Genomic DNA, 15505 nt, shown 5'->3' with positions numbered 1-15505 from the left:
TAGTGCCTTCCCACTAGGGGACAAAGGGAGCTACAGAGTCTGTTTCTCCATTCAAGACTTCACCACGCTATCTATGATAACTATCTACTAGGAGTTCTTTTTCAGAGCTGAAGATGTGATCTTCTCCTTCTGGGCCCCCATTGTTTGTTTCTGTTGCATTTATGCTGTAACTCTCCAAATAAACCTCTCCCAAAAGATAATTGATGAAAGCACTACTCTACTAATCCTTTAACCTTTATTTATAGCCAATGCCCAATCTACTTAGCCAGAAGAGACTGTTTGGCAAGAAAGTTAAGAAAGAGTTTGATGCAGCAGGGATGTTGGGACTGCTATGTCACTTTAGTTGCTTTACTGAGTCTCATGGTGGAATGGGATCTATACAAGTCAAGAAGGGCTCTGACTGATCTAAATACTTTAGAGCACCATAAAAGTCAGATACGTGAGATATTAAAGCAATCAGAGGTGAGTGGTCAAAGCAGATAAAGCAGTCTGTTCACAAAGGTAAGTATGACAAAATTTGTTTCAGGACAGAGCTCCTAAGGAACAAATTCACAGAAAGTTAAATGGTGTATTACTGAGCTCGCAGGAAGCGTTAAAACCCAAGCAACAGTTTACAGTAGACAAATAAAACAGTTCAAGTGAATAAAAAAGTGTTTCCTATGAGTGGGCAATTATTTCCCAAGAGTATTTTGTTTTATTATTATAAGAAAATATAATTGGAATTCAGATTGTTCATCCAGCCCATGGCCCTTGCATCACCCAGATATGGCCAACAGAAATACAAGGGCCTTGGTGCTGGCCAAAGGCTGTCAGAACTGAGACTCCAGCATCAGAGACAGGTACTCCAGACTGGACCATAGCCTGGCTCCATCTTGACCTGAGCCAACTCCAGTAACATAAACTGGCTGCCCAACACCTTTGGGAATGGAGAGATGTGCAGCTGCTTCACAGCAGCAGCAGCAGCAGCAGCAGCAACACTTCAGGATGAAGAAGCCAGATGACTCGTGAGAAATGACTAGGGATTGTGGGAAGCTTCATCTCACATTGTCCCTCATATGTGCTGCTCTACTCAACAGTGCTTTCTTTGTGTGAAACTATTCATACAGTTGGAGATCCAATTTATGATGTATTGGACATTACTAACATGCCATTCTTGTTATCTCTTTAACCATCCAAGACCAATTTTCAGTTGATTGTAGGAGATGGTGATAGGCCTTCTGGTATCTTGCCCATTTTCTGCAAAAATAAAAGTTTCATTATATAGCTGACTGATTGGCTTAAGTCAGCTAATAAAAAAGTATATTTTAATTTTTTACCAATGAATGCATTTACTGTGGTAAATTGAAGCTGAATCCACTAGGAACAATATATCATGATTATCAATTCAGAAATAAGGAACTTAAGTACTTATTTCATATTCTCATTTTCATTGCTTAAAGTTGTTCCCAAGAACATTGAATCCCTGCTACTCTGTATATTGGCTGGTCAAGCTTTTGAAGCATTGTGACAATCTCTCAGTCAAGACCAGAGAGAGTTTGTAGTGCATATTGGTCAGCAACAGTAAGATCTAGCCATAGAAACTGTAATGAACTCAGAAGGAGCTAGAAAACACAAAATGGAATGTGATAGTAACTATAATATAAACTTAGACTTCATTTTTACAGTCCTACTTAATGGCCCTTCAGAAATTCCCTGGAGGGAATTTGACCTTGCTACACACCCACATCTCCTGGCCTCCTCATCTTGTCGTTGACTCTTTAATGTATGCTCCTGTAATCCCATCGCTCTCACTCTGCATGCATGAGCAACCAGTACCACATGAATGATGTCAAGGGCTTGAGATAGATATAACCAGGGCTCCTAAGAACAAGGATATAGAAACTTCTGATTGTCTGGGTGGCTGAACCTGGGTAAACGCCTTAGGCATTTATTTGAAAGCAGGAAGCCCTTCTTGGACACTTTCTTCTAAAGCAAGTCTGGGAAAGGAGCTTTCAGTTTTACATCCTAGCTGAGATTGGTGCAGCCCCATTTTTAAGGCACCTTTTTTATCATCCTGGTACAAAGATCACGTTTTATTTTAATTGCACTAGGCACTTATCTCTCGAATAATTACAGCCTCTATGTCTGTACCTGCGTTGTTTGTCTCACTTCCTTCACTGTCAAAATATACATAGTTTTTAACTGTTTTGCTCAGTTTTTTGTTCTGAGTTTTCACCATAAATCAAGATAAAAGCAGTGAGCCATAACCAAAATAAGTCTAAATGCTGTGCTATCTTGAAATTCCCCAACCAAACAATTAGTCCATTTTTTAAAAATTCAGCTTCAATAAAATCTTTAGGACACAGGCCTAAAGTAGTTGTGTTATTTGCCAGAATGTAACATGTGTGTCCTGTAGCCTAATTTCCTATAGAGCTCTTGTTCCCATTTGAAACTTCCAGAGGATAGTGTGTCATCAGCACATCTATGGCATTCTGCTCGCCTGAATGAACCTTTACCAGAAGGGCCAATCAAAATCTTCTCACAAGGCTGGGGAGATTTCCCAGTAGGTAAAGTGCTTGCAGGAAAAGTGTGGAGACCTGATTTCTGATCACTCTAACCAACATAAAGCCAAAAAGCCAAGCATAGTAGCAGGAATTAGAGGATGAAAGGTGGAGACAAGAGAATCCCTGAAAGTTTATAGGTCAGCTAGCCTGTAATGTGCAACAGTAAACAAAGAACCCTTGTCTCAAATAAGGTGGAATAATAAGAATGACACCCAGGGTTGTCCTCTGGCTTCTACAGATGGATTATGGCATGATCATATCTATTCTTACACTCATTAACAGAGAGAGAGAGAGAGAGAGAGAGAGAGAGAGAGAGAGAGAGAGAGAGAGAGAGAGAGAGAGAGAGAGAGAGAGAGAGATTGCGGGTGGGACTGTTAATTATCTTAGAAAATTTTACAGATTACCTAACTCACAACTCCAAACTCTTCCACATTCCTAACACAAATCATTTCCAAAAGTCCTCAAATGTTGATCATGCTCTAGTAGATGACCGCACACCTGGCAGCACAAATTTGATTTGGTGGGATTAAAAAAAAAAGTCACATACATTCACAGAAGTTGTGGGGTTGGACCTGGAAGGAATTATGAGGTGTTGGAAAGTGTATATAATCAAAATTCCTTGCATGTGTGCACTAAATTCTCAAAGAATGACTAAATATATTTTATTATTTTTAAAAGCCTTCAGATGACCTGGTCACATTTAGCACACAAATGCTGATTCCTGGTACCAACTTTCTGTATTAGTTGTTTTTCTTGTCACTGTGACAAAATTCTTGACAGAAGCAGCCTCTGAGATAAAAGATGTGAAGCACATGGCTTCAGGATCTATTAGTCCATGTAGTGAGGAAGGAGTGGCAGCAAGAACAGCTCTATGGTGACAGGAGCTTGCAACTATAGTTACTCAAGTCACGATTGGACCAAGAATCAGAAACAGAACTGGAAGTAGAGCTAGGCTCTAAATCTCTATCCCATACAAGGCACAGAGGAAATGACCAATAAGTGTGCCACCTTCCTCTAGCTTAGTGTTCAGTGAGTTTTGGGGGGGTTACTTATGGTATTTAGGTGACTCTAAGGCATCTCCATCACTAAAACTTCCACCTCAGCATGTGTGATTATTCATGAAACCCAATTTCCTGAAGCTTCCAGAACAATTTACAGGCAGTTCAGTGATCAAACTTGAACCTGAGGGAAGGGTTTTGTAAGTTTTGTAACTTTCAGTAGCTTCCTATGCCTTGTAAGTTTTATTTACTTCCTGGCTCTTAGGTGCACCTATCCTCTTTGTAGTAGGGAATCTTTCAGTCTGGAAGAAATAATTTTAGAACACCACTGCCCTTCCTCCATCTCTTAGGTTCTTTCCAATAGGAAAGTAGTTTGCTGCAGACATAATATTCATACCATTATTTACATTGTACCTGGCATGTTGGTACAATAGAATTCAGAATCCATAGCCAAGAAAGTCTAAATGAAAATTATCCACCAGAAGCCTATATAGTAACTTATGTCACTTTGAACGCCATTCTCCAGAGAGGGAACTTGAATTTCAGTCCTAGGATGATTTTTCAGTGCCCTCCAATCAAAGCATGAAGTGTCTTCATAAATAGAGACTACCTGTGTAGTTAAACCATGAAACCAACCAACATCCGTGGCAAGAATCTTTATGGTTCATTGCTGTGAGAGCTTTCACAGCCAACAGCTCACCCCTGAAAATGAGATACTTCACTCAACAACTTCATGGCTCCTGAATAGCATTTTCCCACTTAACAGTTTTCAGGCTGTTCACTCTTGCATGCATTTATATTACTCTGGGGATGGAGTTTGTGAATCTTGAAATTTTCAGGAACTTCCGGAGACTTTTTAATTTTGTTGACTTCCCGGATCTTATTGGTTTTATCAAATCGCCAGTCTTATGAGTCTCCTTTCTCTCTCCAGGAAGAAATAGTGTAATTTAGAATAAATATTCCTGTGTATTTTTGTAAGGATTTGGGGTTTTAGATTAAATGCAATAAAAAGAAATAAGGATTTCCAGAAGGGGGTAAACATGATATCTAAAGTTTAAAATGAACACTGACTTGCTGTTGGATAAGAAAAGCAGTAAAAATGTTTGGGATGTATCACAGTGGGCCAAGTACTTGCCTAGTGTAGACTAAGCCCTGAATTCTGCTCTCAGCACCATGTAAACTGCACATGGTGACATGCATCTATAATCCCAGGACTAGGGTGGGTGGAGACAGGAGGATCATAATTCAAGGCCTTCCTTGGTTACTTAATAAGCTCATGAGTAGTCTGGAGTGTATGAGGACTTGCCTCAAAGAAATAAAAAGGCAAAAAGAATGAAAAGAAACAAATGCAGAGCAAAGGCTGCTATAAAACCCAGAGGAAATACTGATGGCCTTAATCTTGGTTAGGCAAATAATGCTGGTAAAAAGCGAATGGACTTGGGATACATTCTAAACTACACATAGACAAAAGATCTTGATAAATTAGGCAGTGCGCATAAAAAACAATTAGCATTGAACTGCTAACAATTCTAAGGGATTGGGGACTCTCCAGTTGGAAGAATGAAGTTTCATTTCCCCGAAAAAATAACAGATCTGGTGAGGAACAAGTTGTGAGGGAGCTTTCTAAATGTGTTAAGCTTCGGATGTGTATTCACTATTCAAGCGGAGAAATGTTAGTGTTACGTGTAACTCAGAAAAGAAACATGAACTGGTGATTCATATTTATGTATGTACTTTATTGTGATTTTTATATGCATGAATTTATATATCATGGTGTATTTATATTTTCATATTTATATAATGTATGAGCATTTTATATAGTATTATATGAATATATGCTTACATATTACATAAGTGTAAAGATGACAGCTAAAGCCTCGAGAGGAAAATGTCAAGTAAAGTAATTATTGATAAAAAAAAAATGGATGTGAGTACCAAACCTAGAGAGTGAAACATTCAGAAGCCAGGAGAGTTTGTTGAGGTGGTATACATTTGCAACCGTAGGGTGTGGGAAGAAGAAACAGGAGTATTTGATTTTTTGGTCATCCTGAGCTACAGAACAAAACTATCCAAAAAAGTCAATGAAGAGGGAGGAGAAGAAGAGAGAGAGGAAGGAGAAGGACCTGCTGCCACAGAGATTTGGATAAAATAACAAGACCTGAGATAGTGTACCACAAATACAAAAACAACTGTACTGTAATCTTTTAATGGTGGAAGTCAAGTCAAGACAATGATTTAACTTAGGAATAAAAACCAATTCTGTTAATGTTAGTAAAAATCTAAGTAAGATGAGGATTAAGAATTGGGTATGGTGGCATGAATGGTACATGCCATTAATCCCAGCAGTCCAGAGGCAGAGGCAGCCAGATCTCTGAGTTAGATGCCAGCCTGGTCTACATAGCAAGTTTCAGGGCAGCCAAGGCTACATAGTGAAGCTCTGTGACCAAAAAAAAAGGTTTATTATATTTCATGGACTTTTAAATTTTTGATCTCTAGATAGAAGATTAAATTTAATAATACAACTTGGTAATATTACATCAGCGACTTTGAAACACTGACATTCAGACAGATATTATAAAGTATTACACAAAGAAATTAAAATCAAATCTAAAATCTAATCCATGCAAGAGCAAAAACGAATATGCATGCATTTTAATCACCACTAACTAGCACTGTGGATGTCATTTTTACCATTACTAATGCCAAACTCTTTACTCAGCTGTGATCACAGGAGACATTACAGTGATAGATATTAAGCCAGGATCTAAGAGAGAGAAAGGATTGATCATTATATTTAATGACATGGAGTTAATGGGCAGTAGATAAGTTCAGCTGAGATCTGGAGCTAAAAATTTTGTTGGGAATGAATTCAAGAAAGAAAACTAGTAGAGAAATTGGAAGAAACATGGAGAAACACCATTTTTTAAAAGAATTGTGTTGTAAAAAGAGAGCAAAGGTGCTGAAAAAGAACCAAGTAGAAGCGAAAGTGGAGTCTAAAACAAGGATCTCTAGAAATAGGAACAAGAGCAATGTGTTCATATGCTGTGAAAAACCATCCAGTAGAGAGGGAAATACACATAGTACCAGAGAGAGAAGATTGCTGGGACCCCATCCTAAAGTGGTGGGAGAGGAATAGAATCCAGCATGCAAGCAGCAAATTAGCTTTTCTAAGAGTACAGCAACCGAATCCACGTAAAAGAGAACTAGCGTTGGGTCAAGACATCTTCAGGTCAAGGTGGAAGCTCATGGAAACCCCCTTCTGTGTGAGCTGTTGTAGTGAAGTAGAGATCCTGCTTCTCAAGTGAGGTGCTGGAGTTTGAGAGAGAAGTCATAAAATAGTCAGACACATCCCATGCGTGCACAAGGAAGATGCATCATGACTACCACTCAGCTTAAGGGAGCAGAGGTCAGCTACCCCAATTTAAGGAGAGGATAGCATGACTTTGTATTGTTTTTCTCCAATGGCATTCAGTTAGAAGTGGAGACGTGCAGAGTAATTTAGCAACAGTTGTGCTCTTCCCAAATGAACAGAGTGAAGCATCAGAGGCCAAAGGATGAATGGTGCTCGCAGGCAGTGATTCTCCCTGGACAGGAAGTCTTTAGAAACACACACCAACTTAAAACCAAGATATGTTTTAAGCATTCTTTATCTCAACCATTGATAAGTTTTACAGTGTTCCTTGACAGCACAGAGAAAAACAAAAAGGTTTGTGAACCTTCATTTTTCAGTTCTACAAAAGCTGCTTTTAATTTCTGCTAGCCTTTAAATTGTATCATTTGAATATCAGAGTCTTACACTTATCAATCAACGCATTGTGATATGGGATGCTCCATAATAGCAGAAAGTTAAAAAAAATCTTAAAATTTAACAACCAGTAATATTAAATTATCCCTGAGTGCACACTGTTTAGTTCCTCATTATCTTAATTGTTTTCCAGTAAAAGTGAAATGTGCAATATGCAAATTAAATAATATTATGTGTCAGAGTTTGAAAGAAATATTCATTTAACATCGGAAGAGATTTTTTTTTTACCCAGGAAATCTTGTTCATTTATTTTGTGAGAATTTTTGTTTGTCGTTATTTGTTCAAAATATAATACAATTGTGAGACCCAGTGCCTGCTGGCAAAGTTGGAATAGCTGTCAGCAGGAAATGGCAAACTAATAATAAGTGCTGGTAAAATATTTATATTATAGTTTACTGGGAAGCTGAATGTAGTTTTGTATTTCATTAGTGCTTGAGGCAGTACATAGTAGCATATTTGTGCTCCAAAATAAGTGGATAGAATTCTAAATACTATGGTAACTTATCTTTCAGCTATCTGCTGGGGAAACTAGAATTAATAATAATAAACCCTTTTAGTACATGAAATATAAGAAATTTTAAACAAGGTCCATAGGGCAGTAATTAGCACCATCTCACACTCAGTGTTATTGGACACTAGGCTGCTGGATCAACCACTTCTGTATGTGGCCTAGCAATTTAGCTCCAGCTCATAATTTTCAATAACAGAGCTATTCACCAGGGAGGGGTGGTCTTAAGCCACCAGAGGACTCAGAAGTATGGCGATGTTCAAGTACAGCACTGTGTTTATGTACTCCCCAAAGTGTATCAAAGCTCAGATCCAGAGAAATAAAAGAAAAGTCAAACAAAACAAGCATTAGACTGCGTAAAATAAGGTATGGACAAGGCAGACAGGTGAGGCATTGTTTAGGTGGCTGAGGTAGATCAATATCTATTCTTGCAAGCCAGGAATCCTGCCTGCTTTCCTCAGGAGCTGTGCAGATCATCTTACGGCTTGCAGACAGACTGTCGCCTAACGCCAACTGACAGACAACCTATTTCACCCTGTAAAAAACCATACCCATCCTCTGTCTTTGTGATTCACTGGAGGGAGAGAACGTATAACTGCCAACATAAAATGATACCAGATTGGCTTTACCATACTCCTCTCCCTCTTCATTAACTCAGTTTTAAAAGACTCACTCCTAATTTCTCTTTCATCTCTGATTTTAAACCACTCAATAAAGTGTAAGTGGATTATAACTACAGTGTGTGTGTGTGTGTGTGTGTGTGTGTGTGTGTGTGTGTGTGTGTGTGTGTGTGTGTTTGATCAGGTTTAATGGAGAGGTGACCAAGTTTACTCAAAAATAAGTAAACATAATACGTGACATATAATAATCATTAAATAAATATCAACCACTATCAATATTCCTCTCATATTATGTTTACCTAACGGAAGGATTTACACAGAACAAATCAGAGCCAAGGAATCATATATATATAATTATTTGTAACTCATGAAATGGAGATATACTATTTCAGCCATCCTGGGAGGACACCAGTGTACTGGTGATAGCTGAACTTGGACTCAGCAAGAACATCTGACAGCTATATTTGGGCAGAGAAATGTGGATTTGCCTTGTTCTAGCAAACTACAACTTCCTTTGGTACCTAACTTTAAATGATAATTTGTGTTTCCTGTACTGCACCATGTTGTAATCCCAATGGGAAAAATTAAAATTAGAAATATTTTTCTCAAAATAACATTATGCTTTGGCTATATGGAAAATAGCCAGATAATTAATCTGTGTTTTAGTTATAACAAATTTAGACTATGCAGATTTCCCTGCAAATTAATCACTTGGATATTTTATATTTACATGTATGTTTTTTAATTGTCAACATTTACTTCACAACTTTAAAAAGTTAGGATAGTATCTTTTACAGACATAAAAACGATGAAAATTGTTATAGCAAAGTGCTGTGGAAAGGAGAGTTTACACTAAAAATCACCTCAAAAAAAAAAAAGAAAGTAAGTAAGAAAGGAATAAGAAAAGAGAGAGAAAAAAGGAAGAAAGAAAGAAGGAAAGAAAGAACAAAAGAAAACCTCTTTGAAAATCCCACAATTCTCTAGATTTTGATTTAGTTTTACTGTTGAGTTTGACATTTGCTGAGGCTAAATGTTTTCTTAATTGTGTACACTATAAATGCCAAGTTTTTCATATTTTCACATCAAATTCATCTTTTTTGTAATTTGCCTTCTCTGAGTTGACCAATAAAAGCAAGAAAATTTTTAATGAAATATTTAAAATCCTAATCACCAAGACTAGAGTATTTTAGTTCTTATACAATTTTGCCTTAATCTTCAAGGGTCATATTTTGTAAACTGTAGGGTATCATATCTCTGAGCGATGAAAATACATCTTTTCTTCAGGATGACAGTTCTCTGCTTACCTCTTTATGGTGGAAGGAATTTTGCTGTCAGCTTGAAATGTTTTATATGTAAGTCCTCCTGTCCTTTGAACCAGTAATTCTGAAGTAGTACGTTTTAAACAAATGGCGTGTTCAATTAAACAACTGCTTCACTCTAACTAAGAAGGAATATGATTGTCAACTTAATAACAACCATATGACTAGCATGTATAAAGAACATTTTAACTCAGCAAGAAAATAAGATTACACTAATTTTATATTGAGACACAGAATAAGAATGGGAACAAAATATTTAAATTGTTGTCTTTGGGGTATCAACAATAGTTTTCTTTTAAAGTTTAAAAAAGTAATATGTTACTATTTTTAAAATATTAGCTTACATTAAGACTTTTTTATTAAACAACTAATCTATCAGCAAAGTTCAATTTAAAAATCAATTCACTGTGACTGGAGTGATGGTTCAGTGGGTGAAAATGCTTGGCATATAAACTGACTTGTGTTCAGATCTCCCAAACCCACACAAAAGCCAGACATGACATATATATACATGACATTTATATATATATATATATATAAATAAGCAAAAACATTTCTAATCTCAGGACTCCTGTGGGAAAATGGGAGGCCAGAGGAAAATCCCCAAAAGCTCCTTCTCCAGACAGTGTAAGCAGCCGTGAACCAGAAAAAGACCTTGTTCCAAAGAAGGTGGAAGGTGAGGACCAATACCCAATATTGTCCTGTAACCTCCACATAGCTGCTGTAGCATGAATATACCCACATTCCATACTTCAGTGAGCACACACACACAGTATGCCACACATATACATACACAATCAGCACCATACTATAATACTAAAAGCTCATCTTAAATATAAACAATTGTAAGCTGACTAGGAGACTCGTTTTACTTTTGTGTATGTCACTGAGTTTTTCAAATCTATAAGTTAACAATTCTAAAGCATGACTGCTCAATTCCGAGGAGAAACTCCAGTGACGTAAATTCAGTTGAATAATTAAGCATGCTATAATGTACCTGGTTAAATGCTTGTATGTCTAATATATGAATATTTAGCTAGATAATACACGTGATTGTTTGAAAACCAAGAATTTATTTTATCTTTAAACTTCAAAACACAAAATAATAGGTTTGCTGTAATCATTCAAAAGCATTATGCTGAAGGTCAACTCATTTGTAGCTACAAAAAAAATCAAAAGTTACAGTGTGACCTAATCAAAGGCATAAGCTGTTTGTGAAAATACGAATTGTTATCCTAATTATCTCTATTTGTGTTTGTTTAGTTAGATAAACAGATGAAACATTTTTCATCCAGATGTGACGATCTCAGTGCTGTCATTTACCTTTCAAGGATCATAGAGTTTTGCTTTTAACACATTCCCCGGAGTACCTACATGTTTTCATTATGAGCCAGTAGTTGAGAAAACATGTCAGATGTTAAATTCAAAATCCACCATGCAGGAAACATGCAGAAATTTAACAACTGTTTTTGGAAGAAATGACTTCAGTCAGCTTACATAAAATCTTAAATGATTTGCCAATAAACTTTAATTAGCATGTACATTGCATTCAGTTTCAAATACTAAATGGTTTCTGCTTAACAACTTATTGTCAAAATGCATTAGCCTGAGGCTAAAATAGCTATGTCCTGTAATATAAAGAAGTTTAGGAATGAAAATGTAGATTTTGTAATGACAATCAGGGTATAAAACAACAGGAATAAAACCATTTGTCTTTAGCACTTAAATACTATCCATATGCAATACCTTACAAGAAACTGCAGGCATAAAATGAGGTGTTTAATGTAATAACTTCTTACATGGCTGTTCAGTGATGTGCGCAGCCACATAGACTGTAAATGTTAACATTATCAGAATCACAGTCAATTCTGCACATGAAAATAAAAAATATAGGGGGAGTGCAAAGGTTAAAAGATTTCAAACTGTTTTCTCATTAAATGATTCTACTTTGAGGATTATTAGTTTTAATAGCAAGAAAATTATTTATTTATATAAAAAATGAAAAAGACATAGTGATTGAAAATTTAAAAAGTTCATAACGTGTAATGCCAAAAATAATTCATCTTACTTCTTATATGAGTTCCTACTTAATGTATTTTCACATAACGAACTAGTAAAAAAGATTATTTCTACTTTTTATTGCTTTGTTTTTTGCCATGGGGGTCTCACTTGTAGATTTGGCTATCTTAAAACTTTCAATGCAGACCATATGACCTCAAACTCGGAGACTCACCTGACTCTGCCTCCAGAGTACACCCCTACCCCTGGTTCTTTGTATATTTACTTACTTCTTTATTTATTCTGTGTTGATAGACAGGTTCTTGCTGTGTAACCTAGGCTAGTCTCAAAGTTATGATCCTCCTGCCTCAGCCCCTAGAGTACTAACACTGTATGTGTCACTGTACTGGTTCTGATTTCTACCTTTTAAATTTTCCTTTTTCTCTGACACAGTTGTTCAGTTTAATATTATATGTCGACAATTATAGAGCTGATGCATTTGAGATTATTTACTTTTTGATTTTTGTTTAGTAGAGGTAGGCATTAGGCTAACACAAAAAACAAGATTATATGCTATTTGAACTCTAACCTTCTTTAATTTGCAAACAGACAATTGTATGACAAATTCTAAAATACACAAAAGTACCTAGAATGTCATACATACTTCATATATAAATTATTAATTAGTACAAAAACAAGTATAGAGTAACATATACTCATCTAAGAATGTCAGTGTTAAACCAAGATGGTGGCACATGCCTCTAATGCCAACCCTTGAAAGGTGGAGAGTGGGATTAGGGGTTCAAATCCACTCTAGACTACACAGGGAACTCAAGGTTAGCCTAAGCAACATGAAACCTTGCCTTAAAAAACATCAGCCTTTGACTTTACCTCATAACTAAATAGACACTTAAGAATGCATTGTAATGAGTATCAGAAATGTTTCATTTGATTAACCACAGGTAGAAGATAGATTTGGTCAGTTCTTATGTGGCTCTCCTAGTCTCCCTTTCACCTGTGAAACACGGCTTCTGGGATGGCTGTCTCTGGTGGTGTCATCAATGTGTTCAATAACAGGAAAGTGAGTAAATTGTCAGCTCCAGTGGAAGTGAAGATGTAAGAAGGCAGTGCCTGTCTGCCTGAGTGAGGGCAGAAACACCATCTTGAAGGAGGGCAACCAGACCCTAATAGGCAATGTTGAACAAGCTGATGACTGGTACCCATCATTGTCAAGATGCAGCCAGATAAGAACTATTGCCATGATGTAACCTGCTGAGACCCAACAGGGGGACAGGAGGACCCAGTGTTCACCTCTAGGCTCCTGAGAGTGAACCCTTAAGAACAAAATGATCTTGCCAGCTCCAATAATTCCATCAAAAAGAAGCTGACATATATCAAACCTGAAGTAAAAGCAAACTGTTGGAGGAGGCCAAGGACCACTGCATTCTGGCAGGAAAACTCACCAGCCATATTGTCATCTTCCTGAGTGGCAAGAATTTATTAGCTGCCTCTAGTCCCTTCCTGGAACATCTAGCAGTTACCAGACATGCTCTTGGATGTTGCAGGTTGTCACTTTCCTGCCAAATTTAGGAGTGACTGAGGGGATCCCAGCAAGGGAAGGGCAGCCCCATCACCCCAGTTGTCAAATGCACCACCACTCTGTGGATGGGGCCCTCTTCCCCGCATCCCTGATACTTCTACCTTTCCCAAACTGCTTCTGATCTTCTGATTGCTCTTGAGTGAAAAGCAGACAAAGTCCTCCATCCTGCGCATCTAGTTGGGGAGGGACTGTGTTTTTATGTCATCCCTATTCCCAATTTATCCTTCCCCATCTATCCCTCTCAATCCCATGCTGCAACGTTCCAGACAAAATAGTGACTCTGCTTGTCTGTTTAGTTTTGTGTGTAAATGGAGTGTTGTGTCACCTTCCCTGGTCAGCCTTCCCTTTCCCTTGGTCTCGGCCACACAATGGAGAAAAAGAAATCGCCAAGGGCACTTTGATTTAAAAGACAAAAGTAAACTAAAAAGGATAATTAATAAAACAAGATATAAAAAATTAAAATCTAATACTATTTTTGCATATTCATATTGGAAGAAAGTAAGTATAACAGTTAATTCTCACAAAATAATATCAATATAATTGAAACCACCCTTAGTGGAAAGAAACTGAGTAAAATGTAGTCGGTCGGTGGAATGCTGGTATTACTGAGATATGTGGTGTGAGTGTCACATGCAATTTGTTCTGCAAAGTACACAACCAGCAAGATATTTGACTCCATTTCCTTGACCATGATGAATAAACACTGCCATAGAAACTTTAAAGAGGTCTTTAATTTGGATAGAACCTTCACATGTACTGCTCAGTGGATTCTAATACTAGAAACTCTCTCACCATCAAAGTGGAACCTGTTAAAACAGTCATATTTTGGAATATCATAGCAAAGCTTACACTGTGTGTAAAGTTTATCATCACAACAATTTTTCATAGAAAAAAATTCTTAAATCTAAGGTTGTCAATCCACTCCTCTTTGAGTTTTTAGTCACTTAGAAACAGCAGCTAAGCATGAAAAAAAAAATCTCTTAAAAGCATTTGCTTTTACAGTTCATCCCAACAAGACAATTTGCTATTTACTTGTTTTACAGTTAATCTCCATGCTAAATCTGAAAGTGCATTCTCAGTAACAACTAGAATGGAAGAACATTGGGATAATAGCACGAGACGATAAGAGCAAGGAAAATGCTCATTTGAGTATATAATCTCTTTCACATATATGAGCTTTAAGTTGAAATGAAGTAGGTTAAAGGCTTCACAAAAACTTACCAAAGAGGATTTGTGTAAAACAAAAACTTACCAAAAGGACAGGAAGCCTTTCTAGACTCCAATCCCTATAGGCAAGCACTTTCTAACAGGAACTATATGCCTCTATAAAATTAAATAAATATTAATTTTTAGCTTAGTATTTGGTACAATTTTTAGCTAGCTGATAGGAAAATAAAGAACAATGTTCAAATGTAGTTAGTGGCCACCCTCAGTTAATTGGCAAAACAGAAATACTAGGCATTTATTTTTCTCTCCTAAATACATAACTAAATAACATACTGATGCTTTCCCTACTGCTAAATTTGACAACGTGAATTACTGTAGACTTATGGAATTAAAGAATTATTTCAAAGAATCCTGAGTATACTTTCTATACTCTATCCAGTGGTGATTATGCAGAATAAAGATGCATGGTAGAGTCAGTTCTAGGATCCTAGAGGATTGACTAATGCTGCATAAAGACCTACTCCCCCTCTCCGTTTGTTCGGATAGGATTAAACATGTAAGGCTGTGGGGAAACATATAAAAACACTTATTCAGTAATTTATTGCACCAGTATTATGAATAATAAAGATTCATGAGATGAAATTACATTTAGAATTTCAGAATAAAGCAAATGAGGTAACTGCATGGAATGTAAAAGTCAGGTAAGAATTTCTAGAAACTATAATGGTCTAAAGTATTCAGTTGTTACTGGCCAATGTCTTGCTTCTGCAATCATATCCTGAATTTCTACCATCTTATTGTGACTTTATTTTTACTTAAGTACTTAGATGATTATTTTCTACTCATTTACTTTTGGGCTTTTTAGACTTGTTGTGTGGCTTATAGTTCACACTGTAACGTTTCTATACATGTATATAATGTGTGGTAATCAGATCACAGTAGTTGGC

Source organism: Peromyscus californicus, unplaced genomic scaffold (genome assembly GCF_007827085.1).
Source record: "Peromyscus californicus insignis strain IS unplaced genomic scaffold, ASM782708v3 Scaffold_15__1_contigs__length_86483966, whole genome shotgun sequence".
In the NCBI taxonomy this organism is placed as follows: domain Eukaryota; kingdom Metazoa; phylum Chordata; class Mammalia; order Rodentia; family Cricetidae; genus Peromyscus; species Peromyscus californicus.
This window is presented reverse-complemented; position numbering follows the sequence as displayed.